At 45.4% G+C, this 19,535-nt stretch overlaps 1 non-coding gene across 1 annotated transcript; it reads right to left on the minus strand.

Moving 5' to 3' along the window:
- Nucleotides 1-2,267: 2,267 nt before the first annotated feature.
- On the minus strand, nt 2,268-2,343 carry TRNAS-AGA (transfer RNA serine (anticodon AGA)). The gene has a single exon. It is a non-coding gene; the product is annotated as a tRNA-Ser (tRNA).
- Nucleotides 2,344-19,535: the final 17,192 nt, after the last annotated feature.

The raw sequence follows: 19,535 nt of genomic DNA on the forward strand, positions 1-19,535 counted from the left end.
GCCGGGAATCGAACCCGGGTCCTCCGCACGCTAGGCCGACGCTCTACCGCTGAGCCAACTGGCCAGGGCCTTGGATTAGCATTCTGATCACGTTCTTTGAATCAGAAATATTTTTTTATACTTATGATGATGATGATGGTTTTAGAGAGAGGAGAGAAGGAAAGAGAAAGGCAGTGGGGAGGAGCGGGAAGCATCAGCTTATAGTAATTGCTTCCTGTATGTGCCTTGACCAGATAAGCCGGGGGTTTAGAACCAGCGACCTCAACATTCCAGGTCGACGCTTTATCCACTGCGCCACCACAGGTCAGGCCAGAAATAATTTTTTTTAAAACAAGCAACCTACAGAATTAAAAATTACCATAAACCGACCTTCTTTAATGTGTTACAAGCAGTTCTGATGTTAGAAAATAGGGTCCTCCGTGTTTACCTTGGTGGCACAGGGTTTAAGATGTACTGTCACAGGAGAGTGACGAAATCATTCTTGGAAAGGGCAGAGATCACAGGGTCTGTCTGAACACCGGTAAAGGAGAAGCACCCTCTGGATAAGGACAAAGTGCCCACTCTGCCCTCTTAACATCATTAGCGCCTTTGCCCCCTGGAAATGGCTCCTGGGCTCGTCTCCAAGTCTTCCGGCAGCATCTCCCGCTAATCGAAGTTCTCGGTCAGGTGGCTTCCTTCACACCTGTGCCCCGCTGCGCCCTTTCAGAGACACTTCAAGGCTGCAGCCAAGCTAGCTTTCGCTTTAACTTCCCACTTTCACTGAGAGGTAAATTAGGAGTTGGGAATAATCCTGGCTTAACTTTCTTAATGCTGTCACTAAGTGGCCATGCGTAATGGTAATTGCTTGAAAGCTGCAGCCACCAGATGACAGTCTGAGCAGAGCAACCGGTGGTGGCCCGCAAACCTCAGCGGGGTCAGCCGCGCACACGCCGCAAGCCAGGCACTCCTACGCTTTCCTGCCCCTTCGATGGGAAAACCGAGCCTCCTGGCTCTGGGAAACTTGGACCAGAGCTACCTGAACAGCTTCTCCATCGGCTTGTCTGGGCCAAAGGGGCAAAGAATTTAATTGTTGAAAGCTAATGATGATGATGTCTAGCAGAAAATTGCTTGCCCATGAACACATCAAGTTGGACCATTACTGGGACTGTTCACCTAACGCCAATGACTCTCAGAGTCTCTCAGTGCCATAGGTGTGGGCGTTTCGCTCTTTAAATTCCTGCAGGGCACATAAAGGCAGTGTGGCTTATTGAAAAGAAACCAAATGCGGTGCCAGGCAAACAGCGTGAAGGTGGGCAAATCACTCCACCTCTGGCATCCTCCGCACACCTGTTAGTAAAAGGGGGATGGTGCTCTCCACCACATTTCCAGGGAGGTGACAGAGATCAAGGTGGTTCATGCTGTGAAAGGATTTTGAAAACTTCGATACCAATGTAAATAGAGCATATTATGCAGATGAGAGATTCTCTACCCCTGGAACCTCTGGTTGTGTCTTGATCTCCAGACCCTGGAGAAGCCGACATCTAGCCCTCCCCAGGGGCGTGCCGGCTGGGGAGGCCCACTGCTGTTAAATGCCTTAGATCAGGGGTCCCCAAACTACGGCCCCCTGAGGCCATTTATCCGGCCCCCGCTGCACTTCCGGAAGGGGCACCTCTTTCATTGGTGGTCAGTGAGAGGAGCATAGTTCCCATTGAAATACTGGTCAGTTTGTTGATTTCAATTTACTCATTCTTTATTTTCAATACTGTATTTGTTCCCATTTTGTTTTTTTACTTTAAAATAAGATATGTGCAGTGTGCATAGGGATTTGTTCGTAGTTTTTTTTATAGTCCGGCCCTCCAGCGGTCTGAGGGACAGTGAACTGGCCCCCTGTGTAAAAAGTTTGGGGACCCCTGCCTTAGATCTTGTGATTCATGAGATGCTTTTATTTTTTTTTCCTTCTTTTTTTTTTTTTTTTTTTTTTTTTGCATTTTTCTGAAGCTGGAAACAGGGAGAGACAGTCAGACTCCCGCATGCGCCCGACCGGGATCCACCCGGCACGCCCACCAGGGGGCGACGCTCTGCCCACCAGGGGGCGACGCTCTGCCCATCCTGGGCGTCGCCATGTTGCGACCAGAGCCACTCTAGCGCCTGGGGCAGAGGCCACAGAGCCATCCCCAGCGCCCGGGCCATCTTTGCTCCAGTGGAGCCTTGGCTGCAGGAGGGGAAGAGAGAGACAGAGAGGAAGGCGCGGCGGAGGGGTGGAGAAGCAAATGTGCGCTTCTCCTGTGTGCCCTGGCCGGGAATCGAACCCGGGTCCTCCGCACTCTAGGCCGATGCTCTACCGCTGAGCCAACCGGCCAGGGCGAGATGCTTTTATTTTAAGAGTCGGTATGATTTGTCTGAAAGCGCTGTGATGATAGGCACGTGGTGACAGAGCCTGCGTGATGACAGGAATGAATACAGGTTAATGCCCAGAACACCTTAACCAGCCTGCAGAGTTCTCATCATGTCCGTGTGTCCCCCGCACCTCCCCCCACGGTTTCCACTCCCTAGTGATAATGAAGTAAATGGCAGGGAGCATCACCAACCTGAAAAAGGACTGTCATTTTCTGCTCTCTAGACAGACTTTCCTGGGGTACTCATTTGCTCCTAGGAGGTTGTTGTTAAGCCCAGTTGTAGTTTTCTGTTCTATCTTCCTTAGGTGGCCATAAACTTTCCAGGTAAAAGGGCATCCTTTTTTTTTTTCCCCCTGACAATTCAGTATGTATTGGAAATATTGATACATTGATACCTCAATGTAGGAAATTCCTTATGCGGTAAAATATGAAAGTAATTGCCAGCCATAGGAAAACGGAGCTCAAAGCTTTTCAATGGGGAAAACTAGGAATTAGAAAACAAGACCTTGGTTTTGTATTTATTTTTTCAAACAATGAAAGAAATACATGCTTACTGTAGAACAGTGGTCCCCAACCTCTGGGCTGCGGACCGGCACTGGTCCGTGGGCCATTTGGTACTGGTCTGTAGAGAAAGAATAAATATCTTACATCATTTCCGTTTTATTTATATTTAAGTCTGAATGATGTTTTGTTTTTTAAAAATGACCAGATTCCCTCTGTTACATCCATCTAAGACTCACTCTTGACGCTTGTCTCGGTCATGTGATACATTTAACCGTCCCATCCTAAAGGCCAGTCTGTGAAAATATTTTCTGACATTAAACTGGTCCGTGGCCCAAAAAAGGTTGGGGACCACTGCTGTAGAAAATTTGTACAAGAGTACAAAAAAGGGAAAGGGGACAGAAAGACCCGGTGACACACGGCACTTTCCTTCCCCAGGCTCCCCCAGTGCGTTCCCCATAGCTCGAGTCATCCATTCACTGGGTCAGTGAGTAACTGTGCGCCCGCCCATGCACAAGGCACCGGGCTGGGCTGGCACTTGCTTGGAAGACATTGGTGAACAGGATAGTTTTACCTGATTTTGGATCTGCTTTCTTCATTTATCATAAGACTTCTCCAAGAGATGTCGTCTTTTTTGCCCATTTATGTGCATATCATGGGCCATATCTGCAAAATTGCAAAATTGTGTTCAATCATCTTTCAATGCACTTTGTTAAGTAGTAACCATACCAATTCTTTGTCACCAGAAAAATCTCTGTGCATTTGTTACTTATATTAAAACAATAGTCATCCTAATGTGGATGGTCAGTGATGGATGAGAACTGTGAATTCTGACAATTATCATTGCCCTGGTCCATCACATTTTTAAAAGAAGCAAGTATCCCATGATTCTATCCTAATCTTAGGAGTAGGTTTTGGACTTTGTCCTTTAAAGCTATGGGGCCCAGGAAAATATTGTTGGGCCTAGGTTTTTTTGTTTGTTTGTTTTTCTTCTTTCTTTCTTTTTTTTTTTTACTGTTGTTGTTATTTGGTTTTTGTTTTAATGGTAAAGAGAGAGAATGAAAGTCACTGTTTTGACCCTTGCTCCCAGGGGTGGGGCTGTTCTGCACAGCATACCCTCTGCCCCTAAAGGCTCTGCAGTTCTGAGGGAGAGGCCTTCCTGTTAGAACACCCCCTGTAGACAGTGAATCAGAAGAGAGAATGAAAGAGACGTGTTTTCCTCTGAATTCTTCAAGTTTAAGAATACAGGTACAGATCGGACTACAACATCTGTAAAAACGTCTCTCCCCAGGATGTAGCAGGTACCTCCAGCCTCAGTCAAAAGCCAATGAACTTCCCACTGTCTGAAGTGGCCTCCCCAGTCATGGAGGGGATCTCCCTTGTTTTCCTTTGTGCACAGCGCCCCCCACAGCCCTTCAGTGAAATGGCCTATAAACCTCTACGCAGTCAAGCCCAATGCGGTGTTCATACTGAGAAAGGAAGTGTGAGGCGCACTACGACTTCATGATCCATCCTGGGAAATTTCGGGAGCTTTTCTCCTTTTTCAGTAATGTCTCCTTTGTCCCCTCCCTTATTTTCAGCACAAAGGCAAGTTCTCAGATTAGTGTTTCAAAAATAGGTTACATCTGATATTTTTCATAACAAAGAAGTCAGTGAACATATGTAAGTATTGAGGTTTAATTTTTCAGTCTCTAGATGACGCCCTGTTAACTTTTTTAGGGGTTCCTGGGCTTTTTTTTTTTTTTTTTTTTTTTTTTTTACAGAAACAGAGAGAGAGTCAGAGTGAGGGACAGACAGGGACAGACAGACAGGAATGGAGAAATGAGAAGCATCCATCATTAGTTCTTCGTTGCGCATTGCGACAACTTAGTTGTTCATTGATTGCTTTCTCATATGTGCCTTGACCATGGGCCTTCAGCAGACCGAGTAACCCCTCGCTTGAGCCAGCGACCTTGAGTCCAAGCTGGTGAATTTTTTTTGCTCAAACCAGATGAGCCCATGCTCAAGCTGGTGACTCGGGGTCTCGAACCTGGGTCTTCCGCATCCCAGTCCAACGCTCTATCCACTGCGCCACCGCCTGGTCAAGCGTTCCTGGGCTTTTGTTGCTCATTTTAGTACAGGAGAGTAATTATAAAATGCTTGTAAGACAAAAGTCTTTCTGAGAGGCAGACGTTGGAAATTAAGAGCGTGGCTGCTTAGACAGAATATGTGCGTGTGTACACACGTACACATACAAAGAGTCAGCTAAAACCAGACCTTCACAGTAGTTAGAGAGAAATCCACTTTATTCAGGACTGCTGCCGCAGCAGAGAAGAGACCTCAGTACAGAACTGCGCTCAGTTCTGAACACAGCGTAGGCAAGTGGGAATTCATAGCCAAGGAGCGGGATGAGGGTCAGCAGAGGGAAAATTACTGGACGGAAACATCGGGGCTATGGTAGGGTTCGGCTCCACTGACCTAACAGGGTTCTCACTAAAGCTGGAGTTTATAAGGTCGGGGACATGGCCGCTGCCCTCCTTCCTCATTGTCCTGTCATTTGAGAATAGAGAGAAGGGACAGCCATACCTCTGTTCGTCCTCTGAACCCCCAAAATGCCAATATAAAAATCATTTTTAAAAGGTTTAGCAAGCTTTTATTTTAAGAATTTTGATCTCAGCACCTGATCACCTCCCAAAAGCTCCACCTCCTAATACCATCACTATAAGGTTAGGATTTCAACATACAAGTTTGGTGTGTGAGGGGGGGGGCACAAAAATTCAGACTATAACAGAAGGTGTCAGCTCTAGGGTCTAACAGAGACGGATGACAAGGAGTGAGTGACAACCTGCCTCCCAGGTTCGAGCCATCAGTAAAGACTGTCGCAGAGTACAGAGCATCAACTTTTAGAGTTGAGTGGGCTTTGATTGGTCTAACTGGTCACCATACTGACTGCTGCCCTGTCCCTGACACTAATCCCTTCAGCATTAGTATGGGTCTTTCCAACATTTGTCACCTCCCAGCCAAAGACTGTCCGCTTGCAAATCCTCCTCTGTGGCACCATTTTCAGCATTGATTATTGTCATCCATCATTATCCTCCTTCAACACCTCAGCACCCACGATGGGGTGGTGGTGCCACTCTCTGGAAAAGAAACCCAAGTGAGCCTACCGCGCCCTGTGCTCAGTGAGACAGAATAACCAGACTTTGGTAGCCACTCGATAACTCCTAATTAGATGTCTTGACCATGGGGAAAAATATCTTGTCATTCAACACTGGATGTGAAAGGGGACTGGAACTGCAGCGACACTGAGATTTCTGTCTCCAAGGCAAAGGGAGAAGTCACTAAAGAAGCTGGAGGAAGGGAAGGTTTCCCTATTTCTTGGATGCTTCTTTAATCTCAAGATCAAAGGAGTTTCACTCAGCTCCAGCTTCCTTCTTAGAAAGGTCCATGCTCCTCTATGGGTCTTTCCAGCATGGAGGACAAAAGTTTGATCTTTCAGGAGTTTCCAATCCTATTGGAGGACACAACAAATATGTGTATCTCTGACCCTGAAACTTTAAAATAGACAAAAGAAATGCACATGCAATACACATGAGTAAAGCCCCCTATGTTTATGCCTATGTGTATAGCTCATCCCTATGCAAATAGACATGCACAAACACCTTCCATCTTGGTAAAGAAAGCCCGGTCTATTCATAGGAAAATAGTTGGGTCAGGCTTTCTGGGCTTTTTGTTTGTGCACCACAGGGTGCCTGATAGCACTGCAGGGGCAGGCATCTGATGTCACCCAGCCACCTACAGCGTGCGGTGCCAGAGGCAGAGATGAGAACGCTAATTAGAGGGTGTCAGGAGACTAAGAGAGGAGGAAAGGGGCCAAAAAAAACCCACATAAAACTTTCCATGAAGATGGAAAGTGAAAGAGGGTGGGTGGGTTTCTCCTTTTTATTTTTGGTGGGAATTCTCTGCTTTGGGACTGTACTTACTTCAAAATAGTGCTCTCTTCTCCATTCCAGAATTTACAGCCAAGAGCTGGATTCACGGAAATAGCTGGATTATCTTTTGGATGTTATCTCTGTGCTTATAATAAACATTCTTCAATCATACATCATAATAACCCCCTCTGCCCTATGTTAGCCATAGCTGCCGGAGGTTTTTGTTTTAAAGACCTTATTGATTTTACAGAGAGGAAAGGGGAAGGAGCAAGAAACACCAACTCGCCTGACCAGGCAGTGGCGCAGTGGATAGAGCATTGGACTGGGATGTGGAGGACCCAGGTTCGAGACCCTGAGGTTGCCAGCTTGAGCGTGGGCTCATCTGGCTTGAGGAAAAAAAAAAGCTCACCAGCTTGGACCCAAGGTCGCTGGCTTGAGCAAGGGGTTACTTGGTCTGCTGAAGGCCCATGGTCAAGGCACATATGAGAAAGCAATCAATGAACAACTAAGGTGTCGCAAATGAAAAACTGATGACTGATGCTTCTCATCTCTCTCTCCGTTCCTGTCTGTCCCTATCTATCCCTCTCTCTGACTCTCTGTCCCTGTAAAAATAAAACAAAAACAAGAAACACCAACTCATAGTTGCTTCACTGTAGTTATTCATTGATTGCTTATTGTATGGGCCTTGACCAGGCAAGCCCAAGGTCTTGAACCAGTGACCTCAGTGTTCCAGGTCGACACTATCCACTGCGCCACCACAGGCCAGGGACTGATGGAGCTCTTATTCAAGAGCCTTCACAAAGTTTCCCCAGTTCTGTGAAACTGATCTTATATAAGCCTCTCTATCTTCCTAGGGGCCATTTGTAGCTTTATGTATTTTATTGAAGTGGGCTTAGCCCCCTCACCCTGGATAGTTATGTTAGTAGACAGAGTAGATATTGCTTTATAAGATTATTATTATAGTGTTACTAATAAATTACAGTAACTTCCAGCAACTAAGGATTTGAATGGTTCCAGTCATACACTTGCCATTTTTCTTTGTTTCCCTGCCTATACCTGTCATATTTTTAGGTATGCCTTTCACAACCTTTACTGAATATTAAATCTCCTGGGAAAGCTAAAAAATGTCTGGTGTTTGAGTCTCATTCTAGACCAGTGAACTCAGAGCCTACGGAGGGGGACATCCAGGCACTGTTTCTTTAGAAGTTTTCGAGATAATTTCAGTGTTCATGCAGGCATGGCACCTGGACTTCAGGAACACCTGTGAGTGGGTCTGCTCGGCCCCACTGTCTTCTTCCTGGGACTGCAGGCTACCTACTGCTTCGTCAGCCTCGTTAGGGTTCTTAATCAGACTCATGACGATTCTTCATCCGACCAGGAAGGTGTGACTAGGGCACAGACTGTGAGGAGACACTCACTCTCAGGGTCCCTGGGCACCTTGCTTGCCTCACCCTCATCCTGGGTCTGCAGGTCAGCTGACCTTCGCAGAACCTTGGACTCCACTGCCCTTGAAATGACGCCAGGTGCCCATCTCCCTCGCCTCCACCCAGGCCTGCCTATCCTCTACCGTTCTTGGCAATCCTGTTTAGCAAATATCCTTCTAAGGAAACAAGAGACATCTTCTAAATGACCTTCAGAGCCAACATCAAGCCATAATTTAAAACATTGTGTGTTTTTTCTTTTGTAGGTACAACTCATTTTTTTTGTACTGAAATATTTTATCCTGAGTCATTTGCCTCATCTTTTCCTAATGCAAATTCCTTCTTAAAAGAGCAAATTTTATAATTCTTGTTTTATTTCTGGAAAAAAAAATGCCATCATGGGATTCCAAGGGTTTTTATAGCATATATATTACACGTGGACACCCCAAACCTCCTCCTAGGTGTGGAATCCCTCAGCTTTCAGACAAATAAATGATATGATATAGTCCAGAAGGCTATTACAGACCCTGGACATCACAGCAGATGCCAGTCTTCCTGCCTTTGCTTCCAATTGCCTACTGCATACACCTCCACCACCAGGTCCCACATCTACCTCAGGTGAACATGTCAGAGACTCCGCTCATTAGCCCTCCCTCTAGACAACCTCCTCCTAAGCCTTCATGTCACCCGTTCCCCACCCTGGTGACTCACCCTTCCTTCTACCCCGTTGCATCAGGCCAGAGTCTTGCCATCTTCCCGTCCACCAGCCTCTCTAAGCAATCCGGTTCTAAGACCGTGCCATTCTACCCTCTCAGCTATCAACTTCATAGCCAATCCCAGCCATTTCCTTACCACCATCGTCTCTTATGCCTCTTTATCTTTCCACATGTTGCCTCTCTGTCTGATGAGTTCTTCTGACTCTGTCAGACCAGTGCCTGGTTCTCCTGACCTAGTTAGTGGCCACCACCATGGGACACATACTTTGAACCCTCCAGAGAATGAATTCCTCAGTTCTGAGTCCCCATTGCCCCTGGTGGATGCCCCCACCATGGCTTTTTATCATAATTACAGTAACTGTCTGTGACTATGACTCTTCTTTATGAAACCCTGGATTCCCCTGAAGATAAGAACCACTTCCTAGCTATCTCTGTAGCCCTTTATCTTAACCTAGTTAAGGACAGCTAACAGGTTGCCGAGGGATGTTTGTTAAGTGAAATAGCATAGTGGCAGTAAGGAGGAAAATCTCAGGTGTTAAACTACCTGAAATAAAAAACTTCAGTACTACTACTGGCTAATTGTGCAAATCCAGGCAAGTTTCTTGAAATCTCTCAGCTACAGTTTCCTAGTCTGTAAATTGATAGAATAATAGGACCTACTTCATGGCGTATTGTGAAGGGTACATGAGTTAATTACTTTAGAGTGCCTTCCAACCCTGACATTCTAAAATTCTATGAAAATATTCCTTCTCTTCTCTCCCCTTAGCAAGCATATATATGAATTCAGGGACTATGTATAATCTTGAAATCACCTGTAGCACCTAATCCGGTATGGTGGTTAAGATTAACTATTTTCTTGGATGTTTGTAAGGATGAATGAATGCATATAATAAGTAAGTGACTTATAGCAGTGCCTTATACATAGTAAGTGCTCAATAAATGTTAGCTACTCTCCTTATTATTATTATTATTGCCATTCCTCCCCTCCCCAATTCCTTCAACAGCTCTGGAGTGTTAACTTAATTCAGTTCAAAATCTGTAGCCCAAGAATATGACTGATGTACCTGCATCTCATTTATAAACTTTGCAAATGCTGTTCCCTTGACCCAGTAACTCTTTACCAATCCCATTTTTTAAAAATTATAACATTTTTAAACTTTATTTATTTATTCATTTTAGAGAGGAGAGAGAGAGAAAGAGAGAGAGAGAGAGAGAAGGGAGGAGCAGAAAGCATCAACTCCCATATGTGCCTTGACCAGGCAAGCCCAGGGTTTTGAACCAGCGACCTCAGCATTCCAGGTTGAAGCTTTATCCACTGCGCCACCACAGGCCAGGCCCAATCCCATTTTTTATTACTTGTTAGAATCCACTCATCCTCTAAGGCCTATCTGAAATGTTAATTTTCTTTTTTTTTTTTTTTTTTTTTTTTTTCATTTTTCTGAAGCTGGAAACAGGGAGAGACAGTCAGACAGACTCCCGCATGCGCCCGACCGGGATCCACCCGGCACGCCCACCACGGGCAAAGCTCTGCCCACCAGGGGGCGATGCTCTGCCCATCCTGGGCGTCGCCATGTTGCGACCAGAGCCACTCTAGCGCCTGAGGCAGAGGCCACAGAGCCATCCCCAGCGCCCGGGCCATCTTTGCTCCAGTGGAGCCTTGGCTGCAGGAGGGGAAGAGAGAGACAGAGAGGAAAGCACGGCGGAGGTGTGGAGAAGCAAATGGGCGCTTCTCCTGTGTGCCCTGGCCTGGAATCGAACCCGGGTCCTCCGCACGCTAGGCCGACGCTCTACCGCTGAGCCAACCGGCCAGGGCTGAAATGTTAATTTTCTAAAAAAAACATTTTCAGTATTTTCTAACTACAATACATATGAGCCTCTTCTGAATGCTCTGTGAACTTTCTTTGTACTTATTATTTTTACTACTATAACTACCAGCATTTCCTAAGCCCTGACTATGTGCCAGGATGCTTGATAAGCACAAAACATGGGTATTATGTCATTTAACTTCGGGAAGAAGGAGGTTTCAGTGGGAAAGGGTTTAGAGAGCGCCAACGAGGCTGTGTGGTGGGTACGGTGTGGCTGCGGCTATGTCTCTACCCGGGTCTGCGCTTGGACTTGACTATATTTATACGAAGTACTCTGGATATCACTTAGCAGATAACAGGATCTTTTTTTTATTTTTTATTTTTTCTTGGAGGACAGGAATTGTGCCTTTACTTACTATTACTAACACCTCTAGAATGGAAATATATTTTGCAGCAGTTTGATTTTTTTTTTCAAATTTAACAATATATCATAGTTAATACATATGTTATACTAAGTCTTAATGTTAGAGAGAACATAATACATTTTCTTCTATTGACTCCTATATCTCTGTTGATCAGGAGATCACAAAACACAGAAGTACGAAAAGAGGTCTCTTCTGGCAGAAGTCAGCTATGATTATATTTAATTGCATCTGTTTTTATTTTATTATCTAGGCTGGGGTAACAGTAGGTTTATAGTTGTTCATGTGAAAAATAATAAGTAATAATACAAGAATCAACTCTGTGTTTTGCATACTCACAACTGTAAACCCGCTTGCGCCCTACCCCACACTCCTGGTCGGTATGAAATAGGTTGCCTCGTCCTGCAATGAATCATCTTTATTCATACACCCAGAGCTTAGTATTAAGCTGGTTGATTGTTAAACCCCATTAGTGGAATAGTTTGGGAATCAGAAGCATCTCTAGATGACAGAAATTGCCTAAGGAATCTGACTTCCCCAACTACCCAAATGGAGACTATCTTATCCTTGGAATAATTTCTAACGCACATTAGCCTAGGTGGAATGGTAAGCATACAGAGTCTATATTATAGACACCTAAGTGCATTTTTAGACCTTCTCTGGACAGGCCGTTGTGCTGGGTCTCCACTGTCCCTATCAGCTCTACTTTGTGCTCCAGAGCGCTGACCTGAAATCACTGAGTTTCCTTACTGTCTGAGTCCTTGGGTTTGGCCATTGGGGAGCACCAATAAGAGCATGGGGGGAGGAAGGACAGTGGCTTGGGTGTTTATTTCCGGGCCCCCTCCCTGAGGTGGTGCCTTTGTCACAGCTCCCATCACTACCTTTCCTGCGTACCTCTCTCTGGCTGTATATAACCACGCCTCGCCCCTGTCTGTTGAAGCCAAGGGGTAGTAACTAGTCTTATGGTCTCCTTTACCCAGATGACATCTTTGTAAGCGGTTCCTGCACTGAACTTGCTTCAAATCCCCAAGCTTAGGGGAGCCACCTGTTTCTCTAGATACTGACTGATCGCCCACCATTGCTGCGCAGGCGTCTCTTAAAGCAGGTTAGACTTGACGGCCAGGTAGGCAACAAAAAGCCATCCAGGTGCAGCAAGGAGGTCTTCCCAAATCTATAAAAGCTCTAATTTGAGCTCCTACAAAAGTTCTCAAACAAAGGCCCTGAACGAGGGAGGAATTTTTTTATACGGTCCCCACTTTTCCCCCCTGGGACTAGACACGGCGCGAAAACACCAGCGAGTCCCAGAGGCGCTGTGTCACCTCAAACCCATCGTCACTTGAGAAGCTGCCCGTTCATTGCAGCAGGCTTTGAGCGGAAAATATACGTCTAAAGTGAAAACCTGGAAGCCAACAATATATGATTAGAAAACAGAAAATGTCGACTTTTTTTTTTTTTTTTTTTTATAGATTGGGGAAAATGGACGGGAAGTGGAAGGATCTGCTCTGTCCTTAATTAGTGGCTGGGTCTGCCTGGACTCTTAGTCTAATCTACGTAGATAAATTACATGGCAGTCTGGAAACTCTATAAAAAAAAAAGAAAAGAAAAGAAAAAATGGCAGTAATTAAATGACAAAAAAGAAACTATATTCAAATAAAATTAAGGGTTTGACTTAAAGCCATGGGGGGCATCTCTTTTTGTTTCTTATGTAGCATTGAAAGGAAAAGGAAACAAAAAGAGCTTTCTGGAAGCGTGGAGCTCTGCCTTGTCGCCTCAGCCCACAGAGAGGTTTCCTGCTCCCAGGGCACTGCATCCAGCGCGTCCACTTGACGACTTTGGTTCTGTCCCTGTGCTCCATGTGAAAGTCCTGGGGAAGCGGCCCCAGAACCAGAAGGAAAGAAGAAACTCGGTGTTCAGTTGTTAGGTTTATCCACGATATCAAGAAGTTAAAGGAGGCCCTGGCCGGTTGGCTCAGCAGGAGAGCGTCAGTCAGGCTTGTGGGAATCTCGGGTTCGATTCCTGGTCAGGGCACACAGGAGAAGTGACCATCTGTTTCTCCCTCTCCCCCCTCCCTCTCTCCCCCTTCTCTCTCTCCCCCCTCTCTCCCTCCTCTCCCCTCCCCTCTCCCCCTCTCTCTCCCTCTCTCTCTCTCCTGTCCTCCCACAGCCATGGCTCACATGGTCTTAGCAATTTGGCCCCAGGTGCTGAGGCTGGCTCCATGGCCTCGCCTCAGGCGCTGAAATAGCTCAATTGCTAAGCAACGTAGCAGCAGCCCCAGATGGGCAGAGCATCACCCTGTAGGGCACTTGCCAAGTGGATCCTGGTCCGAGCACGTGTGGGAGTCTGTCTCTCTGCCTCCCTGCCTCTCAATTTAAAATAAAGAAAAGAAAAAGAGGTCAAAGGATTCATCCATGACAAATGGAAGCTATTATATGATGAAAAGAAGAGAAGTATCAGCACAGAAAAGCACCCATAGCTGCGCCCACCCATATTTAACAAACAGAGTGGGGCACAAGGAGTACAGTTGTGAGAATATGAAACACAGCTTATTCTTGTATTATTGCTCATTAATTATGGTATCACTTTCCATACGAACAACTGTATACCTCCTTGTACCCCACCCTGTGCATAATACAATTTAATATATTTTACCATTTTGTTTCATTTTTAAGTAATAAAATGGAACATAGTTGGCGTTTCTGTCGCAGGTCCCGCTCGCTGTCCTTCTTCCTCACGGTTCTGAGGTTGGTTTACCTTTTCTACATTTTAATGCTCTGGCTACACAGGCATGTGTTTAGACACAGTGCACGTAGTAGCCTTCTTAGGTAAATTGTACTGTACTCCATCGTGTTTTCAAGAAGTATTCATACTGATCCATGTGCCTCCAGATCATTGATTTTAAATGCTGTGCACGATTCCATATGAGTGTAGACCACAATTTATTTTTCTATTTCCTATTGAAAAATATTTAGAGTGTTTTTGTTTGTTTGTTTTTTGTTTTTTGGTTTTTTTTTACCATTTTACTAAACAATGTTGTGAGGCGCCTCCTTCTCAACAACATCTTGTGAGCATCTGTGAGAGTTTCTATGGAATGTATACTTTGGGAGAAAATGTTGGGCTCTGTGTCAAGGACGCCAGACCTTCCCTGCTCACCCCACATTCTCGCTGGGGTGGCTGAGCAACTGACAAGCTGGTATGCAGGACCTGAGAATGTTCATATCCCCTGCCTCCCCATCCTTGTCAATATTGCATATGATCAAGCTTTTTTTTAAAGGTTGCTCATCTAATGCTGGACTTGAATTGGCATTTCTCTAATTACTATTGAGGTTCAGATTCCTCTAAAATGTTTATTGTTTTGGACCTGGCCTGTTGGCTCAGCGGTAGAGCGTCGGCCTGGCGTGCAGGAGTCCTGGGTTCGATTCCCGGCCAGGGCACACAGGAGAAGCGCCCATCTGCTTCTCCACCCCTCCCCCTCTCCTTCCTCTCTGTCTCTCTCTTCCCCTCCCACAGCCAAGGCTCCATTGGAGCAAAGTTGGCCCGGTTGCTGAGGATGGCTCCATGGCCTCTGCCTCAGGCACTAGAATGGCTCTGGCTACCATAGAGCAATGCCCCGGATGGGCAGAGCATCGCCCCCTGGTGGGCATGCCGGGTGGATCCCGGTCGGGCGCATGCGGGAGTCTCTCTGACTGCCTCTCGGTTTCCAACTTCAGAAAACTGTTTATTGTTTCTTCCAGGCTTCTCTTCTTCAATGATGTTTTCATCCCCTCTTGCCCCTGTTGGATTGTTCATCTCTTCCTAACTGATTTGTATGTCTTCTTGCTGCTTGATTCTCATCCTTGGGCAGTTCAATGGATCAAAGAGTTGTCTTAGTGGGAAGTTCTAGGTTCTGTTCACTAAGCAGCAAGTGTCACATAGGCTATCACAAATGGACGTTATTCCGGGGTTGACTCTAGGCTCTGTCAGAAGGAGACAGCAAGCCTGTTACGCTTTGTTATTGTGATGTATGTGACAATAAAGCAAGCCACAGTGCTTTGTGGATGTAGGTCATGAGTTCTTGGGTGGGGGGTAGGGGCTCCTGGGAACAAACCCAAGGCAGGGAACTGGGAAGCTTTTGAAGAAACGCTCAAAGTTCACACAGCCAGGGGAAGCCGGGGAGGTTCACAGCAGGGCAAAGGCAGAGGGGTTGCTAAGGCAACGGAAGCGGTAAGCAGTGATGTGGGCTCTGCCATGGGTAAGGTGACTCCCTATGGAATCGTGCCCAATGGCTTTTGGGGACCCATTTTAGGCCATCCTAGTTCCTCACAGTCCTCCCAGTGTCAGCATCCCAAGGTGGGTGGGCAGCAAGGAGAGAAACCAGAAGGGATTGGAGACAGGAAACCTCACCGTCAGCTGCTGTCACCCACTCTCAGAGCCACTAATGACTTTGCAGTGACTGGCCAGTGAGGATGGCCGGAAGCCCCAGCCACGCTGCTCCCCCCTGCGGAGTGTGGTAACTCGGAGGGGTGGAGAACTAGAGCTCTGATCTGTCACCAAATTGTCATTTGACTTCAGGCAGTCAAGCTTTCTTTCATGCTGCCCCCGACCTACAGCTGACAAATACCACACTGAGTGGTTTGCATTTCACCCTCTCGGCTCCATCTTCCTATCCACGTGGCAGAGGTTGCGTATGTGGTAGAACGATCCTCAGATAGGCGGAGGCAGGTGAACGGAACTCCTATGCAGAGATGGCTGGCCGCTGGACCAAGCGTTGATGGTAACCTGTTAGCAACATTGCTCCTGTCTTCTGCTCTGGAGTGCCGTGACCTGTGTGTCATCATCCAAGAAGGTAGGTAAAGGCTGGAAAACAGTGAAATGCTAATTCCTCCGAATCAGACATCTCTTAGGGTTCCAGCTATTTCAAGTCCAAAGAAATCAACCTGTTTGATAAGACAGGGGTGAAACACTGTCTCATAAATCAACCAAGTGAGGGAACTGAATCAACCCCAGGGTGTTGGGCACGATTAGCTACATTAGAGAAGGAATTAGGAAGCACTCCTGCTCCGGCTAAATGCAGCCTGCCCCTGGAAAGCCAGACCTCCATCTTCGATGCCGTTTTGTCTTCTTGCTAACACACGGCAGAGTTGGTGCTGTTGCCTGAACGCGGACTGCATCGCAGTGAAATGCGGTGAGGCTTGCCCTGGGCCCAAATAAGTATGCTAACAGAGGGAAACAAACTGGTCACGCAGTATTGATTAGTTCTAGAGACTTAGTTCCTTTTCTTCTGTTTCATTCAGCAAAGTCTATAATCTCTCACTTCCGCCTTCATGATACACCAGCACCAGTTCCACGTGTCTTCAAAGCAGATTCGGAAAACAAAGACCGATCAGAAAATTCCCAGATTTCTTCTTGGCAGGATCAAGTGGCTCTTATCCCAGAGCCAAGTCATGTTACCAGAGACTCTAAAAAAAAAATCCACAAAGAAGAAATCAAATCAGTCCAGTGTGACAGACTGCCAGGGAGTGAATTAGCGTGTCAGAGGATGTCTTCTGCCTCTCCCAACGTCGAGGAGCAACAAACAACATCTTAGATGAACGTAAAAATTCAAGCAAAGCAAATGCCTAGTGTACCCTTGACAGTCATCTTTACAATTCTATTAAGTGGTTTTTCATAAAAGTAGATTATTGGGTTTCCAGAAATGAACTGACAATCATCGCTCCGTAAGTTCCTTTTCTAAGGGTATCATTTCGTTGCGCACGCAGTCTCTGCAATTTCTACTGCATGGTGACTTTTCAGCAAGATCCACTTTTGCACAAGGCTAGGCTCCGAATTATAGTGGGCTCTGAAGCACCAGCCCATTGTAAATACTCTCTATCCATCTGATAAGGAGCCCAGCCTTCTCTGATGTTTCCAATTTACTTATGCTTCTAAGCAAAAGGGGGAAAAAGTGTATGTTTAAATTAGATTTTACCTAAAATTCCCAAATCTTGTGCCCTGTCATATCCTGATAACCTAGTTATCTGTGTACTTGAAAAATATTTCTTCTAAAAAAAAAAAAACCGGCAACATTTCCACTTTCTCTATAAGGAACCTTTACTCCCTTCAGTAGCATGTCCTGAAGCTGTGAGGGAGACTGAGGCTACCTTATTACTGTGCGGGAGAAAGCCGTGCGCTTTGCTGGTCCGGTGCACACAGGACAAGCCTGCTGGCCCTGCTCAGGGCTTCTCCAGCCTGGCTGCCCGTTTGAGTCACCCGGGGAATTCTGAAAAATGAATAACACAGCAGGTCCTCAAATAAGGTAGTTTCATTCAATGCCATTTTGTTACAACGTTGATGAGATGCCCAAGGAACTGAACTCTTGTTTATGTCAATGAGCCTAGGGTCGAATTGTTGGTTTTTGGGTTTTTTTTTTAATTTTGAAGGAGATTTATTAAATATGACGGCCACATATGACTAACACAGGGCATTGTAGACCCAAATTGTGAGGCCAAATTGATGTTCTTAATGTATTATTTCACAGTAGTCCCAAAAGCTTATGGACGTTAAGTAAGGATTCAAGTCCCACCACATACTAATTAAATCAAGGTCTCAAAATGAGGTCCCTGGACCAGCAGCACCAACATCACCTAGCGACGTCGTATTGCATGTTCTTGGGCCCCAAGCCCAGGCCCGACGAAGCGGAAACTTGTAGTGTGGTCCCGCCATCACAAGTGCTCCGGTGATTCTGAACACCTTCAGGTTTGAGGGGAAGCGCCCCTGCAGTGGATATTATTTAAATGGCTCTAGGTGACTTCACTGTGCAATCAGGGTTGAGAACCAAGGCTGAGGCTCCCGGAAGAGAGGGAAAGACCTCTCTTCCTACTTACTTTTTTTTTTTTTTTTTGAGTTGCTTTTTATTTCTCTGTGGTCTTCAGTTGACTTTGTTCTGTGGGTGAGTGGTCTTGAAAGACTTGCCCCTCCCCCCCAGCCTACACTTTTTTTTAAATTTTAATTTGTGTTTACATAGATTCTAGTGTCCCCCTGAATGCATCTCCCTGTGACCCCCTCCCCCTTTCCCTCCAGGATTAGCTTTTCTGCTCTCTATAACATTGTGTTGTGTGTGTATAATTTCATCAATCTCTTTCCCCTTTCTGATCCCTTCCTATCGTCCCCTTTCCCTCTGTCCACTTTCCCCCTGGGCCCATTGATCCCACCTCTGTCTCTATTCCATTCCTCAGTTCACATTGTTCATTGGATTCCTCAAATGAGTGAGGTCATATGATATTTTTCTTTCTCTGCCTGGCTTATTTCACTTAACATAATAGTTTCTGGGTCCATCCATGTTGTCGCAAAAGATAAGATTTTCTTATTTTTCATGGCCCCATAGTATTCCGTTGTATATATGTACCACCACATTTTAATCCACTCATCCACTGACAGGTACTTGGGCTGTTTCCAGATCTTGGCTATTGTAAACAATGCTGCCATAAACATGGGGGTGCATTTCTTCTTTTGAATCATTGATGTAATCTGTTTCATTTCTGATTCTTTAGACGCAACAGCCGTGGCTGAGAGAATTCTTGCTTCCTATGCTGTGGGTCTAAGAGGGTTAACCTAAAATGTATCTGGGAGACTCTGTCTCCAGGACCTACTCTTAGACCAGTGGTTCTCAAACTTTTTGAAGTCGGGGTGCATTTAAAATTCTACAAATAATTGTAGGCACACTATATACAAATTTATGAGAAATATGTTATAATAATTAAGTCAAATATTAAATAAAAAAATATAAAGTCCAAGCATGCTTTTATGGTAATTAAACAAAGTAAATATGACAAAATTCAATTTATTCTGACATTAAAAAACATTTCTATGTTACATTTTTTGAGTTATGCTTTTTAAAATTTGTAAAAATAGGGATTAAAAAAAGTTATCTTTATATATATATATAGATACATTCTTAGTAAGATTTAGTAAATTCGGCAGGTCCCGGCACGAATGTGTTAAATTTTTTCATTCTTGTGTTTATGAGAAACATGAGCCTGATGTGTCCTAGCAATTTCTTCAATGTTTGGGCATATATTTGAAAGGTAAGCTCTCATTTCCTCGTCAATACATTGAAGAATTCATCTCTTTTTACTCTTAATTGTATTGAGTGCAGAAAACCCCACCATACATATCATCTTAACTTTACACCAAACAAAGGATAGAAAAAACTTGCCTCCAGTCTTTCCGGGGAACATGGGGGTAGTGTAAACAATCCAGCACCACAGCTTAACAGCCTTTTGCAACCTAATCAGGCAAGTGAGGTGGGGGGTTGGGCAGACTGTCAGCTTACAGCCAATTCCCCACACCTCTGTCCCCCAAAAATCTAAACTCCAAAACCCTTGTTGGTTTTTTGGTCCCCAACAGGCACATATTTCTCTGAAATACCA

This window comes from Saccopteryx leptura, chromosome 12, assembly GCF_036850995.1.
Source record: "Saccopteryx leptura isolate mSacLep1 chromosome 12, mSacLep1_pri_phased_curated, whole genome shotgun sequence".
Classification (NCBI taxonomy): Eukaryota; Metazoa; Chordata; class Mammalia; order Chiroptera; family Emballonuridae; genus Saccopteryx; species Saccopteryx leptura.